Raw genomic sequence first — 18737 nt, 5'->3', positions numbered from 1 at the left:
GGGGGCACACAATATTTAAACATTCTCTGAACATCGAGGACTACAAGAGTCAAAATAGAGCAATTGACTAAACTAATGTTATTGTATTTAGAAATAAGTTTGTTGTCAAATCAGATAATGGTAATGTCTAAATGATAACTGCTGAATAATATACTGTGTAATTTAGCTGAAATTGAAGTGATTTCAGTAAGGAACGCCACCTTCTATGGTCACAAGGCCGCGTTTTACAATCCACTAGGGCCCCAAAATCACCTTTAATAACATTGAAAATTTAAATAAATTAGTTTTGAACCATTTTTTTTAAGGATAGATGTCTCTTTTAAATGAAACTTCGGGAAAGGATACCCAGACACAAACCTACAACCCATTTTTACCCAAACATCAAAGGTCGCAGGTCGGAATTGACCATGTCGCTTTAAATCGATGAACGCTAAAGTTTACTATATCATTATTAATTGTCATCATGAATACCCCCTACTTTAACTTAGGTTTCTTTAATAACGTTCAGTCAGTAGGAATATATACAAACCCATTAACAAATAATACAAGAAAGAGAAGAAAGATATCATAGGGGAATTCAATTTCATTAGTCGAACAACAAACTGACTTCTAGGGCAAATATAAACGAAAAACGACCAAGAGACAAACAACATTGTTCAAAACACAACATAGAAAACTAGAGACGAGTAAAACGAACCCAGGCAGAAACATGGACTGATATACAGATGCTAGTATTAATACAAATATTGATAAATTGAGATCCATTTCCGATGGCAAAATAACAAATACTTTAAAGAATACAGAGAAGATATTATTCTAATACGACGTTCTTCTTTCTTTTTGTGAAACAAAACATGCTCTGACTAAATGCAAGAAAATTTGTTTGCACATTCGAATATCGACTACTGAGGATTAATGAATTTTATCAAATTGGCATGCATTTAATATATTTTATTAACTTAAAACACTTCCAAACCCTTAAATGATGCACATGTTGTTACTTATTCATTCATTTTGACTGTAATGTGTTGCAATTCGAAATTGACATATTTGACCTAGATACGCAGGGGGAAACCGAGTTGAATAAGAACAAAAAAATCGAAGCTCTTTGTTAGAGAAGGCGATAAATGCTTACTGTAATGTTTATATTACTATAGTAACAAAAATTTTAAAAGTTAATACTAGAAACAAATAAAAAGACAATTTTATTCTCAATTACGAAGTGTTTTATTTTAGAAACACCATTTGCATAAGTTTTCAATTTATCTATTACATAGTAATATAGAATAATTAGATATCAAGTCGACGACATGGGTATCTATCAAGTTGGATGTAGAAAATGCATAACGTCCAATTTTTTTTTAAATTACCACGGACGGAGAACATATCAATCTATTAGTTCAGTAATTTTCGTGTCTGCATTTCTATTATGTGACTCACGAAAAAATTCCAAAAAATGGGTAGCAATTGTATCGAAAAGAGAAAATCTGGTGCACCTTTTTATGTTAGGTTGTGTTTGAGGTGTGTATTTTGTCTTTAAAACGTACAAAGCAGGAGTATTTGATATATCATCTCGCTTCAGATTCTATCATTTTTATATATGAAAGCTACAGGCTGACTTTATAACATAAAAAAATCACAGCACGAAAAAATGAAATATATGGGCCAAGCGAAATACTATCTAATGAATCACAAAAACAGAGTAAGTGTGTTCGAATAGCTTTTTGTTTACTAAAAGTACTTGACGATAGTCTTTAAAGTTGGATGATGAAAATGCATATCGTAGATTTTTTTTTTGTGTGATAACTAACGTTTATTATCTTCAACCACTGAAAATTTTTAGTCTGCCCTTCCACGAAATATTTAATTAGAATTTTTTTTAAATGTTTAAGCATTTTCGAAAATTCCACCTGACAACCGATCAGACAATAGTTTTAAGTTGAATCAATGCAGACAAGATCATTAACTGATGCTCTTTAGCTAGTAGATACATTTGTCTTTTAAAATACAGCTGACATGTAAGGATCGTAATGGTGCTATGTGGATTAATTTATCGGTTTTCAAGAGCGCGTCAACCCTACAATGGCTTCCATTTCTACGATTGTGAAAATGAATTGGCGTAATGGGGAGATAATTTTGACGAAGTAGAATTCTGTCTGTACGACAACCGTTCATGCTGGCTGTTGAAAACTTCTCTCTGCCAGTCGTTTGCTTGTTTACAAGCAAAAGAGGAAGATTCATGGAAGAGCCTACACAAACGCTCTTATGTTACACATCAGACATAGAAAATACCTTGTCCTAATCAGAATCGAAATAATTGATGCAAGCTATACTTTATTGTAGTTTAAACATGGGTAGGCATTATATTCGTGTTATTTTAGCCCTCACTATTGCTCGGCCAAAAATAATCACGAATATAATGTATACCCATGTTAAAACTACAATAAAGTATATTTCTTCATATCAATTTAAAAGAAGTACTCACTGCTAAACGAAAAATTGTTCCGTAAATTTCCGTGTTATTGACATCAATCATTCCGCCACCCAAAACCAGAGTTCTTCCAAGACGTTTATTCAGTTGGAATTTGTCATCAATCAAAAACCCATTCACAGTTAAAAGAAGGACTAGTAAATAAGGACAAAACCATTCCATTTTAATACCGACTAAAGTTCTCAAGAATTCAGATAAGATTTCAGTATAATATTGTATAATAATTGATTATAAAAGCTAACCTAATTCACATTTGGATGTGTTACCAGACAACTTGATATTTATAAAAAGCCCTTTTTTAACGGATTCAAGTTATGAAAATATTTTAATTGAAGGCAAGTTTAGGGAGCACGTGCCGTATTTATGGTGTTAAATATGGTAAATGCATACACTTTTTATCAAGTCTAACGTTGTCTATATTAGTTGCCCCCTTTTTAAAAATCTGGGATTCACATTTGATAATGTCACAAAACGTATCTCTAATACTATAGTATGACTTAAAATAACCTGAGACATTTTAGAATATTTCTAGTAGTAATCTCTATCGTGTTTTTGTCACAAGCAACCATTAAGGCTGTGATTTAGTTATGCATCTAAAATCTATACATACGTTCGACACTAGTACTGGAGTCATGTTAACCTACTGGCGTCTTTCTGTATGCTTCACATTTCACATTGAGTTATATCATGTATATGCAATGTTAATTTTCAAACGATTTCAGCCTCCATTAAATATACGATTAATTGTAAAATAATGAAATAATGAAAATAACACATTTTTTATTTCATGCGTGCGAAGTGGTTTTTGGATTATTCTTCACCAAGAACGCCCAAAGCCAAATATTTGAAAGCCGAGAATGTTTTAAAACCAAAATATTTACATTTAAATTTAGGGAATTGGCTGCTGTTATCTTATAGTTCGTTTATGTGTGTGTTGTGTTTTCGTTTTTGCACATCAGTGTTTCTGTTGTTTCTGTGTGTGTTGCATTATCGTTTTTGCACATCAGTGTTTCTGTTGTTTCTTTGTTTTCCGCTTATAGTTGATGTGCATACCTCAGTTTTAGTTTGTAACCCGGATTTGTGATCTCTTAATCGATTTATGACGTTAGAACAGCGGTATACTACTGTTGGCTGTTGCCTTTATTTACAATAAATTGTAGGTTAAAAAAATGCACATGAAGCTGATTTGTTATGTGGAATCGTCCTCAGAACAAATACCCTTATTTCTTTATATTGATTTTGCTGAAATTTGGAACAAAAATTTTATCAAGTGTACTTCAAAAAAAGATGTGGTATGATTGTCAATTAAACATCTCTCCACAAAAGACAAAATGACATAGAATTTAACAAAGTTACCGTACGACCTTCAACAAGAAATAAAATACATACCACATAGTCGGTTATGAAATCCCCTACTTTCTTATGAGGAGGAACATTATTGGCGAACTTGTCTATGTATTATAGGTTGTTTATTTCTTTTATTTTTACTTTCCCTGTTGCTCTGATCACTTTACCTCTTTTAAGCGCAAGTCATGCAAGATCAGGTTTAGTTTTAACAGGACAATAGTTATCAAAGGTTCCAGGATTATAATTTAGTACGCCAAGATTGTCATTTTATTTCAACTTAAGATACATGTAACAAAGCTATGAAATTCAATACTTAAAACTGCAGAAATTAGAATAAAAATTCGTGAGGGTTCCGCGGAACCAAGTGTCTCGCCTACTTTTTCTGTTAATCACATGATCAACACAAATGAGGAAAAAAATCTAAATTATTCATGTTGATACTATCTTTTGATTGTATAAAACTTCTGTCCAATTTTGGTAAAAATCCACGATAGTTTATGAATCTAATAAATGTTTTAAAAACTTTAACTGACTGTATGTAATGTTAACTTGAAGAAAGTCCATTTATAAGTAAAATACACAGATACAAAAGTTTAACAAAATTTCCATCTTGGTACTAGCTTTTGATCATAAACAAGCTTCTGTCCAAATTTGGTACACATCAAAAATTGTTTAGGAAAGTAATTAAAATCTTAAAATCTTTAACCACAGAGTGAATGTACGAAAGAATATTTGTGGGTCACAAAACAATTATCTCGTAATTACGAGAAAACTATCGCGTAATTACGAGATAATATGTGTTTTATCTCGTAATTACGCGCTAATTATCCCTTAATTACGAGATAAAAAAATGTGTATCTCGTAATTAAGGGATAAAAATATTATCTCGCAATTACGCGATAATTATCTCGTAATTACGAGATAAAACAAATATTATCTCGTAATTTCACGATAATTATCGCGTAATTACGAAATAATTATGGCGTGATAGTTTTCTCGTAATTACGAGATAAATAAAAAAAATTGTGACCATAATAGGCTTTCGTACTTATGGATACTATCTTATAATCATAAACAAGCGTCTGTCCAAGTTTGGTACAAACCCAGGATAGTTTAAGAAAGTTATTAAAATTTTAAAAACTTTAACCATAGGGTGAATATTATGTTACCCGGCAGAAAAACTAAGTCCATTTTAAAGTAAAATATGGAATAAATTGAATTTTATTTTTACAAAATTTCCCTCTAGATACTATCTTATGAACATGAATAAGATTTTGTCTAAGTTTGGTACACACCCAGGATAGTTTAAGAAAGTTATTAATATTTTAAAAACTTTAACCACATAGAGAATGGTATGTTTCAAGGCAGAAAAACGAAGTCCATTTATAAGTAAAATTATATATTTACAAAATTTACTTCTGGATACAATTTTATGATCATAAACAAGCTTCTGTCCAAATTTGGTAGAAATCCAGTATGGTTTAAGAAAGTTATTGAAATTTCAAAAACTTAAACCACAAAGTGAATATTTGTGGACGCCGCCGCCGCCGACGACGACGACGGAATGTAGGATCGCTATGTCTCGCTTTTTTTTACTAAATTCGAAGGCTCGACAAAAACCAATGGGGATATGGGCGTTTAAACCTTATGTGTACAGTAATGTCTTATTCACGACTATATTTCCCATGAAGAAAAGTTTTAGTATCTGACGAATATACATTAGTATGGCGTTCATTAACACTGAACTAGTAAATATTTGTTTAGGGGCCAGCTGAAGGACGTCTCCGGGTGCGGGAATTTCTCGCTACATTGAAGACCTGTTGGTGACCATCTGCTGTTGTTTTTTTTTCTATGGTCGGGTTGTTGTCTCTTTTGTACATTCCCCATTTCCATTCTCAATTTTATTATTTCCGATTTCACTTTTTACTTGTAAAGTAATTTATAATTTTAGTGTGTATTTTCTCTTATAAGTGCAGTCTTTGGTATTTAGTATTGTTTAAATGATATCGTTCTATGTTATACGAGGATTAGTCTGACCTTTACAAATGTCTTGGTTCAAGCACCACTAAATGAGTCTTTTGAAGTGTGAGTCTGGCGCTCAAAATTTTATGTTTGGTATTATGATGAGTTTATTCAAAAGCATTAAGACATTGTCTAACTTTGTAAAATTTGTAGAAATAAAAGTCATAATCAAATGTAACGCACACTATTGTCCAAATGTTCTTATTATAGAACATAACTTCAAAGAAAAGGTCATTGCTCTGGCTGCTTAATAGTCACAGTCAAAGATCCAAATTGACTTTCCAGATTCGTTGGATAAATACAGACTCTTGTAATCCGGACTAAAACATATAGCTATAGGATCTTCAATACCATCTTCGGCTGATAAAACTATTTCGCATTCAGTTCCTTGAGGTGACAAGCGATGCACATTGTTTGACTTGCGCCCCACAACGTATACATTTCCGTTCCCGTCCGTTGCAATTCCATCAGGCTTGGATAATGTCGGTGAACTAAACGTGAATAAACTATTTCCTTCTTTGTCAATACAGTACACTTTATTAGAAGTATAATCTGTAAAATATATTTTTTCATCTTTTAAATGTATATAGTATATTACGCCATCACCAGTTTTTAAAGTTTTAATGTGTTCCATCTTTGAGGTCAGGAAAGATATCTCAGCGTTTCCTCCAACAACTAAATTATTATTATTCCACGCTACACCATAACTTGCCTTTAAGTGTGCATCAGCTTTTGTTGTCGTTTTCATGTTTTCTATTACTTGTAACGACCCATTGCGAAGTGTTGCGACTATCTTACCAGATTTTGAATGAACTGCAATATCCCATGGTTTATCCTTCATAATTACTTTGCCCGTACATTTTCCGTCCTCACTATATGTACATACTTTATTGCTTCTGCTACAGCAAACATATAACTCTTTGTAACCTGATACAATCCCGGTAATTCTCAATTCAATCATTTCAGAATCTATTTTTAATTTCGAATTATAAATAATATTGTTTGGAGTCTTTCGAATCGGCAGCATTATTTGCGCTCCAAATTGTTTTGAGTGCTTATGCTGAATATCACATGGGTCAGATTGAACTTTGATTGAACCAAGTTCATTTTCTCCGATGACATTTGTTTCTGTAAATTGTAAACTCAATTCGCCTAGTTTGGATATTGTATCATCTAAAGTTTGATCCTGATTTAAAATCTTTACCCTCATCTCTTGAAGGAAAACAAATGTCTGATTATCCGAACTATTCTGTATCATAAATTTCAATTGGTCGCTATATTCCTCAACTGCCGACTTTATGTCTCTCGCCTTATCTTTCTCGTTGGCTAACTTTGATATTGATTCGTTTTGAAGATCAGAAAGACCTTTTATAGCACATTTTTCCATTTTGTTTAATTTATCAAAGATGGTCTGCTTAAATGTTGAAATAGATCCAGTTATTTGTTTCGCTTGTTCGTTAACCCTTTCTATGTTTTCTTCTCTTTTGTTAATTGTCTCACTGGCTCCTGTACTAACTTGCTTTAAACAATCCGATAAATCTGACAATAGTGCTGACGATTTAACATCCTTTGATGCTTCATTTAGAGAAAGAATCTTATCACAAGCACGATGATCGACTGGAATGCATGCGTGGCAACACAATATATCATGGTACGTGCAGAAGTAATCAAGGGTGTATTCGTGATGTGTCTTACAATGTCTCTTAGCTGCCAACTCTTTCACTTTCCCTGCGGAGAAATCCGTCAAATCAACCATCTGATGTGTTGTCAACACTTTTATAGTTTTATGCGCAGCAATACATTCACGGCAGAGTGATTCCTCACAGTCCATACAAAATCTGACAGCATTTGTGCTCTTATCAACGCGAAAACATCCATCACAATAGGTTGAGCTCATTTCTACAAACAATAAATCAATATTTATCGTTTATTCCAAACAACGTTTTGCCAGAAAGAGATAACCCCTTCCAGCATTCAGCGTGAAAAAGTTTTATAAAAAAGTAAATGAACTGAAAATAAATCTATATATAGAAATTCATAACACACACGTAATAGTATAAATTTTTTTTTCTCAAAGAAACGCCCAAATGCAATTAGTCGTAACAGAAACTGACAACACTATGGCAAAATACGCAAAACAACAAATAGACATTGTCAAACAGTAGTTCACTAAACACTGCACAGAACAATAAATCAATTTGGTGTATTTACTGTTTTCTGATTGGTTAAAAGTATTAGTTTTATTTTCAATGTTGTCAATTTTTATGGCGACCACTCTGACGTTGTGTATTCATACGCAAACATGTGTGTACGTTGTTTTTGTTAATATAAATAATATAAAAAGTTCTTTTGAGCCTTATTTTTGATAGAAATTTATTTATAATGAATGGCAATAATTTATTTTGAATTTATTGACCCATAAAATTAATTTATGACTCTTCACATTTTACATAATCCGCTTCGCGGATTATTCAATGTGAAGAGTCAAAAATTAATTAAATTAAAAATGAAAACAAATAAGTAAAATCCCTCTAAGGTACAATTTGACTTTGTCATTTATAAATACGAGTCCTGTAACGTTTGTGGGTCATCGTAAATTCCCCTTTTTCTATTTTTAGATACTATATATAACTATAGTTGTCCGGTCACTTTTTCGCGGGGATCGTTTATCTCGTGCTTGAACTCAATGTCCAGACTTGGATATTTAAACCTCGTCAGGGCAGTATTTCTTTAGATTGGGGGAAAACTTTCGTACTGGTAAGTTGTACTTTAAATTTCAATTTATTTTGTATTTCGATGTTTGACTTAAATATTTATTTCTTTACATTTGATATATTCTTTTCGGTCTCGTAGTCAAACAGTTCTAAAATGTTAAATTTACGTTTCCGTCCCAGAATAAATAGAGGGAATTGTACACTAGCTTGATATTTTATGATTTCGGGTTTATAAAGAGATGGGTTTCCTTTTGATAGCGATATTTAAACAGATGGCTAATCCGAGGGGTATTTTGGAGTAACGGTCGTCAATCTACGGAATTGTTCGTGCCTTACTCTGAAATAGAATTTTGTATTATCGCATGTTTTGGTTTTGGATCTTGAACTGGTCAATGATATTGAAAAACGTTTTCAGACATTGCTCTGGTTGGATTGAAAATTAAACAGGTATAGAGAAATGCGATGTTTTTTTTACTGGATCGATTTTTGTTCCCTAGTCATAGAATAATGAGATTCATGATCTAGTCTAACAAAGTCGGTGGGAACCAGTGGGTATATTTTTTTTTTGTCTCGGAAGGTTGACGTCACAACTTGATTGATTGGATAATATTTTAGTTAAAGACGACTAGTGTACAGCTCTCAATATTTTAAGAAAACGGACACCTCAAAATTCTAGTATCATATTATTTTATTCAATTAGATAGCACTAAGGCCAAACGCTTCTTTGAATTGGTAAACTTGTAATGGGTATTTTTCACCGCATCGTTTGTTCAAAAAAAGGGGAAGTTCGAAAATGTATTGAAATTCTGAATTGATATTTTCACACGGAGATACCGCGATATTTATGTATTTATATTGTCTTTGTCTATTAAATATGAAACTGTTTTATGCATTTTGGTCATTTGTTATATGAGCAAATACATTGCTTGGCAAATCGTCATCACTGGTCATTCTTTAGGTTTTATATACCTGTCACTTATTGAAATTATTGTTTCGTTGTATTGTCAGTATGCTGTCAGAAGTCCTGGAGCGAAAGCACAGGCCGAACCCTCTCTACCAGTAACGTAAACGGCTGAGCTAGCGGGGTATAATGTCACGAGACAGATTATGAATGAAAAATACGTTTACACACGAAAACCCATTTACGTTGCAGTCCTTGATTGATAGTTCTAAAATAATAAACAACACCGATGGGCGATAACACTGGAAAAATCAAGTAAATCTGTGAGCTACTGCTCACCTAATAATACCCATGAGCGCCAAAAGTATACGGTAAACAGGTAGTTGTTAAGTGGTGAATCTGAAAACGCATCACAAGGTTTAGCTGACTTATATAAACACTGAAACCAAATTTTAGAAATACTTGTATTGTAGTTCCTGAGGAAAATGATTTTCAACTTGACTATCATATGTATGATGAATCTGAAAACGCATCACACAGTATAGATTACTTTATCAAACCCTGAAACCAAATTTCAGAAATCCTTGTATTGTAGTTCTTGAGAAAAATGTGACGAAAATTTTCAACTTGGCTATCATGTGTACATGATACAAGTGTTCGGTAAACAGGGAGTTGTTGAGTGATGAATTTGAAAACGCATCACATGGTATAACTGACTTGTGCGTGTTATGCAAACACTGAAACCAAAGAGGTAGGGCCAATATGCCGAGGATTTTTTTCACAGAAGGGCCAATTTCAAAAAGTGCCAACAGAGTAAAATTTCCTATAAAAACCAAAAATAAAAATGCTTTTTGATCAATATCTCGATTTACATATAGTATGATATGTGTGATCAATAGTTAATTTAACCCTAAAAAAAGGATGAAAGTCCAATATCCGGATTTTCGGTTGTTTTTCTGTGGAAAAAACAGGGAATCCCCCAAGAAGGACATTTCAAACCAAAGAAAAGTTATGCTTTTTATGACTGTTGTTATTCATACTACTTTTTACTTCAAAAATGAAATTGGTTTAGTGTGTCCTTATAACATAAAAAACAACTTTTTAAAGAAAAAATTGTAACATCGATAAATTGTACCAATATAGCTTCTAAATAAGAGTAATAATGATAAGAATCGCCGTAGCTCCACCAGTAGAGCACAGAACTACTAATAAATGACGGTTTTGAAGAAAGGGTTCGAACCTCGCTCAGAACTTTTGCATTTTTTTGTGTTGTTATATTAAATTTTAAAGTTTCTATCATATGTTTTCGGTTGTTTGCTTGATTCATAGAGTCATTTTGGTTCATTTTGACTATTCAGTTAGTGTACTAGTAAATAATTTTACGTGTATCAAAGAAAAAACAATGTATCGCTTATTGTGTGCAATCCTATGACTGTCCATACTCTTGAATTACTTTCTATTCATGTGTTTACGTTATTACATATATCCAAGGGACAACTGCCGTCAAACTGATGTAGGTGCCTGTACATAACCAATAACACGAGAATTAATTCTATAGAAATTAAGCCTACATGTTGCGGGTGTAATATACACATAACTTAAAATAAGGCCATTGTATACAATTTTCATAACAACAAAACACATTTCGTCGAAACCTTTTTTGAACATGGTATTATATGTAACAAATGCAGTTAACAACAATTTTGTCGCCAAATCACAAACTGTAAAGATACTAGTACTGAAATGTTTACCACCGTCTATACACGGGTACATAACTCATCAGAAAAATAAAACAACATAACAGAACAAATCAATTACACTACAAATCGTGATTGTAGGTAAAACATCAAGAAGCTGTTGCATCTGTATCACAACGAAGGGCCGATCGATTTGTTAAAATTACAGAAAAGGCAATACAAAATGAAGTAGTAACACAGGGTGATCTATGACCAACTGATGTAAGATGTTCTCCGGTTAAAATATATACATGTACATGTATTTTCTTGTCTAATCTTATAGACGATAAAGCCTTAAAAGACCAGGACAAATACTGTGTAACAGATATACATATTCAGAATGAGAAAATCACGATTTGAATTAGTTCGATATTACTTGGCTCCTTGAGAAGTTACATGGTATGGCACCTTGTATAAAGGATGTTAATAATAAAATAAAATCAATATTAAAAAATCAATAGTCATGGCCTTGTTTTTGTAGGAATACCTGTTCAAGGTATGAAAATAAATGATGTGACGTATTTTTATGTACTATAAATAGCATCTATCGGGCTAAAAGGGCATATCCAACAGTTTCAGGGGAGGTAATAACAAACGTAACCGTCGTCTATTGTTTCCCGTAATTTCACGGTGTTTCAACGACGTCATAATGGCCGTCTGGAAAGGGCGGTTTATTTCCTGAAAGGAAAGGGCACGGCGGGAATCGGCAAAAAACTCATACAGAATATTAACAGAACTAGTAAGAACTCAAAACGTAAGATATCTTTGTCCTCTTGGTCTATTATAAAAGAACTGCAATTATCTTGATCATTACTAGACCATTCTCACTTAAGTTTCCGTTTTATTAAAGTTATCTTCAATACAGTAGAAAACAACGAGAGCAAATGCGTAATGATTTATTATTGCAGTAGAATGCAACACAAATTGTAATTAGTTCTTTACCAAACTTTTCCGAGATTTTGTCATTCAGGATAGAAAACTCAAAGTTTGGTTTTACTTGAGAAAGATGAAAAAAATGGTTTCTTGTAGTGTTGTCAAATCGTACACTATTGCCTAACCGGTTAACCGGTAGTTTAAGTTGGTGTTTGAAAGCCTTATATCTTTAGTACCCTACACATAGCTATAAGATGTGGTATGAGTGTCAATGTGACAACCTTCAATCCAAGTCATAAATTTACGCTTTTTGAATTGAAGTTTGTCCTTAAGCATTATAAGGCTTGTCTGTGAGGATTCCTTGCGAAGTTTGACTTTTAATATTCAGATACATTGTATCAACTATGGCGTTTGTGTCAACTTCAGATTGAAAAATAAAAAAAAAAAACTTCTTGATCTCGTAGAAGCGAATATGTCTGAAACCGATTATTTTTTATTTTTATCTTGTCTCCGAAATTAATGTGGAGTGTTTCAATTGGAAATGATTAAGCATGTTACTCGTACTATCACGTATACATTTAGTACATTCACATTGGTTTGCATTTCACAATTTTTTAGTTAACATTTCGTTTAAAGTATATCAAAGCCTTACACGACGGAGGTTGCACATTTAGAAGTAGGTCTACACGCTATTAGATCACAAATAAAATAATGAAGTAAATCTTAAAATTTAATCGTATAATTACTGATTTAAAGTTACTGTTAAAATAACATGTATAATAATTATGTTTCATTAAGATCTTGCACTAAGCTGAGGAACAAGTTCTAATTAATTTTTTGTTTTTCGGATTAACAATAGCAATCAATAGACTAGACAATTGATCTGTGAAATTAATTATCGCGACGACAATTTTTAAATAAAACATAACTATTTAATGATTTCGATACAAATTTATATCAAATCTATTAAAATTGAAAAAAAAATGTCGTTAGACCGGTTAACCGGTTAACCGTTGACAACGTACACTAGTTTCTTGAGAAAATAAAATACGGCGTTAACAAACATGTATCATGCATCCAGCTTTGCGTTGAAGTGCTAATATATACAGTAGCTCTTTTAAATGAATACGACCTTTAACCGGTAAACAATGTAAAACAAAAGATGACACAATAATAAAAAAATATTGAAATAGGAAAACATTGTAATATATACACTGACATACAAGTAGAAAATACATGTGTCTGCCACACCGTGGCACTGCCTGAAAAATTTGCGGGAAAATATAACGTTACGTCCCAAAACGTCTTAATTTTTGGCGCAACTTGTGAGGCTTACGGAAGGGATTGGGTAAACAATATTATATTATATTACTCGATTTTTCTCAAAAACGAGTATGGTGACAAATATTTTTCAAAACGTTATGACGTTCCATTTTTTTTCAAAGAATAACATATCTTACGTTGGTCAAATCGACACCGTTAGAAATATTAAAAAAAATCTAAAATGTGCATTTCAAGTGTTCATTTTTTGCCGTTTTTTAGGGTAACCATAACGTTTTTGGCTTTATATGAGTAAGACCTAATTCTTTAAATGGTAAAGTTCGATTTTTCTAACCATCTTGAACTATTTTGCTTCAATTTGAGCCCCATGATATAAGTATATGTTAATTAAAAAATCATATTTATTTTTTTTAAATAAAAAACGTTTGTTTCTTCAAAATTGCAAAAATGCTCAATTTTCAGCAGTATTTTTTGCAGAAACGAAATCGACGACATATATTTTTTTTGGCAAAATTTGATTCTCTCGGCCTAGCCAAGATCAGATGTGCATTTCATATTGGGTCTATGTTATAGGCTTGTAAAGACAAGAAAATAAATTTTACATAAGTAATACATCTTTGAACTGAAGAAGAAAATGAAGGGTTTCACAATGAATATCAAATATCATGTATAGGTGTTACCGTTTTGAAGAAAAACACTAAAATACACGCTGAAAATGGGCAAAATTACACGTTATGTTGTTTCATTTAAAATTTACCTGTTTTTATCAATTGATAGTTAATTAGTGAACTTAATTTGAACTACATTATTGGTTCTCTGTTATAGACAATTTATTCTTCTTTCTTTTACTGGTTGTTGCAACAAAAAATCTTCAGTGGTTACAAAGTTATGATAAAAAGTTGAATACTATGCGCTTGTTATGAAATTTTGTACTTTTGTTTTTAGCTTGCTCAGTGTAGTCATAAAAGAGAAAAATAAATCAAATTTATGCTATTATGTGTTTTGTTTTCTCTTCTAGTATATACATCATCAAAAACTACCTCATTTATCAAAATTGCAGTACCCTAGCTGGAGATATTATGCCATCAAAGTTGGATATACAAATAAAGTGAAAAAATGTCTTGTCCGTAGACATGCATTCCCTAGTAAACTGGAAGCATAATTACATTAATGTTGCATTGCTAAGTTCCTGTTCTTTTGTAGATATGAAAACACTACTAACATTTTTTTCTACCATCTATTAATAGAGGAAAAAATTCAAAAATATGTCAGAATGTCTTGTCCGTAGACACATGTCTTGTCCGTAGACATGTCTTTTTATCAATATTGCTTGGCTTTATGGGTCTTAATTAGTCCTATGTGTTGTTTAAACTTAGAAATATCTTATTTTTAATAAATAAATGGTAATTTAAGTGTTCTCAATTTTTGTAAAATTTCTTTACAGGAGTGGATTTTAAAAAGTGTCAGATTATCAGTCATAAAAAGCATACCTTATTTTACTTCAATATTGTTTATTCCAGTTGATGCATACCTTAACAGATTAACTAAATCAAATGAAGAAAAAGTATTTCTCTCTCTCTTACTTTATCTTTTGCATTTCAGTATTAACAGCAGATGAGGAAGTGTCTACGGACAAGACACTTGTACATAACAAGTATTAAATTCAATTATTTGTCTGCTATGGAACTTAAATCTTATTTATAGGTGATGAAAGTTATCTATTCAAATTAAAACTCAGTATTTTCAACATGAATATAGTCACAATTAATTCTAACAGATTTTTTTTTTAACTGAAATTGTCTTGTCCGTAGACATTACCACAATATATTTGTATCCAATTTCCTTGATTTCATCTAATTTGATAGTTAAATGTATGTTATTTTTTTAAGAGAACACATTCAACTATGTCAAAATTGAGTTTTAATAATAGTTTGATTGTTTTAAGCAGTCAGATATATGGATTTCAGTTAAAAGAATGTGTCTTCAGTTTGGCTTAATCAATAAATTATTGAGATATGTAAAGAATTATGGGTACATTTTTATATTTTCCAAAATTTTAAAAACACAGCTTAAAATTTAAATAGTAACTTTTAATCTTAACTTTAACAATCATCTTTGAAAGCATTTAATTGAATATCAATAAAATGTCTTGTCCGTAGACATTATCAAAATGTATTTGTTTCCATTTTCCTCGAAGTTAAGCATCATTTGATAGATAAACCTGATAAAATGTATGGTTTTTTTTTAAGAGAACACTTTCAGCTGTATCAAAATTAGGTTTTAATAATGCATTTCATTAAATATGAATACAATGTCTTGTCCGTAGACAAAACATATAAATTGTATTGCTAAGTTTGATTGCTTATTGTAAGAATATGCATCAAGTTATTTTAATGTTCTATACATCAAAAGAAAGGGTTTTTTTGGAAGTTTTGTTATTTATAGATAATTTTAGATACAGTTTTATCAGATAAGATTAATGATCAAAGAAAGCTACTGTTGTTTGAAATAACTGTGAGTTAAACATGTTCTTGTCATTTTTTTTTCAATTAAAATGTTTGATATTCAATAATTCTAAACATATTTTGTTGTCTTTGTCATTGACCAAAAATCTGACACTGGTGACCATGTCTTGAAGCCAACCATTAAAGAAAATTATACAGTTTTTAAACACCATTTATTTAATAAAAATATTAAATATTTCTTCCAAAAACTGCATGTAATTATATAAATGCTTCCAGTGTTAGCCTAACGATAGCAATTTTTCATAATTTAAACCATTTTTGAACCAAAATATCAAAAGAGTTTTTCCCTGAGGCGATACTCATTTTTGACTTCATGTGAAACACAAAATGCACATCTGATCTTGGCTAGGCCGCTCTGTCAATTGTAGAATAAAATATCTTTCAGGGAAAAAATTCTCACCGTCAAAAATAAACTGTTGGATATGCCCTTAAAACATGATTTACCTATCTTATCGAATGAAACAAATTGCCGACAAATTGTCCCTACCTCTTTCAGAAATCCTTATGATGTAGTTCCTGCGAAAGATGCGACTACAAATATTCATGGGACGGATGAACGGACGGACGGACGGCTGATGGATGGAAGGATGGACTGGCGGTTGGACTGACGGATGGATGGATTGAATGGCGGTTGGACTGACGGATGGACGGACAGACAGAGTTCAAACAGTATACCCCAATGTTTTAAAGCGAGGATATATATAATGATTCCATATACATTTCTTCTGAAAAAAGCTAAATCTAGTGAGCGTCAAATGTGCTTATGAGAATCTATTAATAGTTTGGAAATGAAAATAACTTTATGCAACATTGTTTTTATATTTACACAGATAAAGATTCACTAAAATTAGGATCAGGTTGATCTTCCGGTAATATATGCACAGTCCTCCCAGTGGAATATCATTGACTTTCTAGAACATTTTGATTTACGTCAGAATATGGAAATATAAAATCTATATTCTTATCTTTATACTATTTAAAGAAACATACAGAAATCTAAAGTAGGATTGTACACTTTCAAAAAAAATAAAAAATGAAAATATCAGTATAAAAACGTTAAAAATTGAATAAGAATGCGAAGTCATATGTTATAGGACTAGATTGTACACGTCGTTCTCTGTGATTTGATATCAAATTATTTTTTAATAGTTTCGCATTTACATGTTTTTTGTAGTTATGTATCATAAAAAAATTTAATGAGCTTTGTAGGCATTCATATTCTAGAACTCTGAGACATCACATTACGTCATATTTATAATAATCGATTATTATAGTCCTTTTTATATATTAAAATCAATATGTCCTAAATTGACCTATATCATTATCATCACAAAATACGAATATGAAAACCCGACTTATTAACAGTAAACATAGAAGATATTAAACATGGTCAGAGATATGTAGTACATATATATTATAGGTCTCTGGCATGACTGTGTATAGCATAGGCTACACTAGACGTCACTTCTAAATTGAGGTCATTTACAATAGTTATTTGAGAAAATCGCTCTACAAAGTATGAAAAGAGTTTTTTTTAAAAAGTCTGATAAAAGCATACCTGAAAAATATGTTAACTGTACATTGTGAATAACTAGGTTTGAAGGCCTGATGAAAATTCTCCTTTCAGTTTAACCTCTTTGTTTACCTTTGATTCGAATGTTGTATGGAACACCGTACGTACAATTATAATGTTAAATATTTATGGAACGCCAATCTAGGTATATAAACTTGAAAGGTTGGTAAATACTATAACTGACCGTTTTTGGGTCAGTCGCTTAGTAAAATGAGTAGCATACAATTAGTACTTTAGAAGTTATGATTACAAATTTGCAAATATCTAAATTACAACTAATATTATAAGGTTGTATACATAGTGTGACTTTCAGCTAGTTTTTTTTTTTTTTATATTTCAGCATTTTTAATAAAGTAGCAAATGTTGAGCTGATGATCTTAATTGAAATTGAATAACCTGATGTTATATGTATCCAATCATCACCATTTCTTGAAGTCAAAGGAAACTTCAAATTGAAACAATATCAAATTAAATTCAATCCCAGAAAGTACCCACTTAAACGCATAACTAATAAATAAAAACAACATCCCACAAGTTATAACAGTCATGGACATAATTTGAAATTAGTGGATTCAGGACAGCAAAGTATCTACGTGTAAAAATTCATAAAACTTTTGCACACATATAGAAAGCATAGCTAAAAAGGCAAATTCAACTAGGGCATTCACCTAAAGAAACCTGCACCACTGTTCACAAGAAACTAAAGCTGTATGCTACAAAACGCTAGTTAGATCATTGCTGGAGTTTGCATGCTCAGTTTTGAGACCCGTTAAACAACTTTCACATACGTAAAACTAGAAAAAAATCCAAGAAATTCAGTCTGGTTTGAAATGAACAACCTGTGTAACATGAGTGCTAAAAAATCTACAGTGGCAAGAGGGAGGAAGACAAGCTGTAAAGCTGTGATGATGTACAGAGTTTAACATTGCCTCGTAGTAATACCAACGCTAGAGCTGCATAATATATCATCAGTAGCTAGAGGACACATAGCACGATTTATTGTATCATTAGCCAGAACATCAACATACAGGTTGCGAGGCATTCCTTCTTTCCAGACAATATACGAATATGAAAACACTCCAGTCTTTCCCAACCTTCGATGGATAAAACCTCATTATATGCTTTTAAGCAGGTGGACATAACTGCAGCATAATATCATTTAATCGCATTATCAGCCTGTTTTTGACTTGCACCTGTAAATATTTTTCTTGCACCATTTTTGTCACACCAGTAAGCAACAGTACGCTAGCTATAAAACCTGGTTTAATCCACCT

The 18737-nt window shown here is 31.7% G+C and overlaps 1 protein-coding gene across 1 annotated transcript in view; it reads right to left on the bottom strand.

Moving 5' to 3' along the window:
* LOC143075708 (cyanophycinase-like) overlaps nucleotides 1-17528 on the bottom strand; it is a 32014-nt gene extending 14486 nt beyond the window's left edge. The window contains exon 1 of the mRNA XM_076251261.1: nucleotides 17449-17528. The gene's annotated coding sequence lies outside the window, so the exon portion shown is untranslated. The remainder of the gene's footprint in view (nucleotides 1-17448) is intronic.
* Between the last annotated feature and the right edge of the window lie 1209 nt (nucleotides 17529-18737).

Source organism: Mytilus galloprovincialis, chromosome 5, assembly GCF_965363235.1.
Source record: "Mytilus galloprovincialis chromosome 5, xbMytGall1.hap1.1, whole genome shotgun sequence".
NCBI lineage: Eukaryota > Metazoa > Mollusca > Bivalvia > Mytilida > Mytilidae > Mytilus > Mytilus galloprovincialis.
The sequence above is the reverse complement of the archived record's forward strand: the minus strand, read 5'-3'. Positions and strand labels throughout refer to the sequence as shown.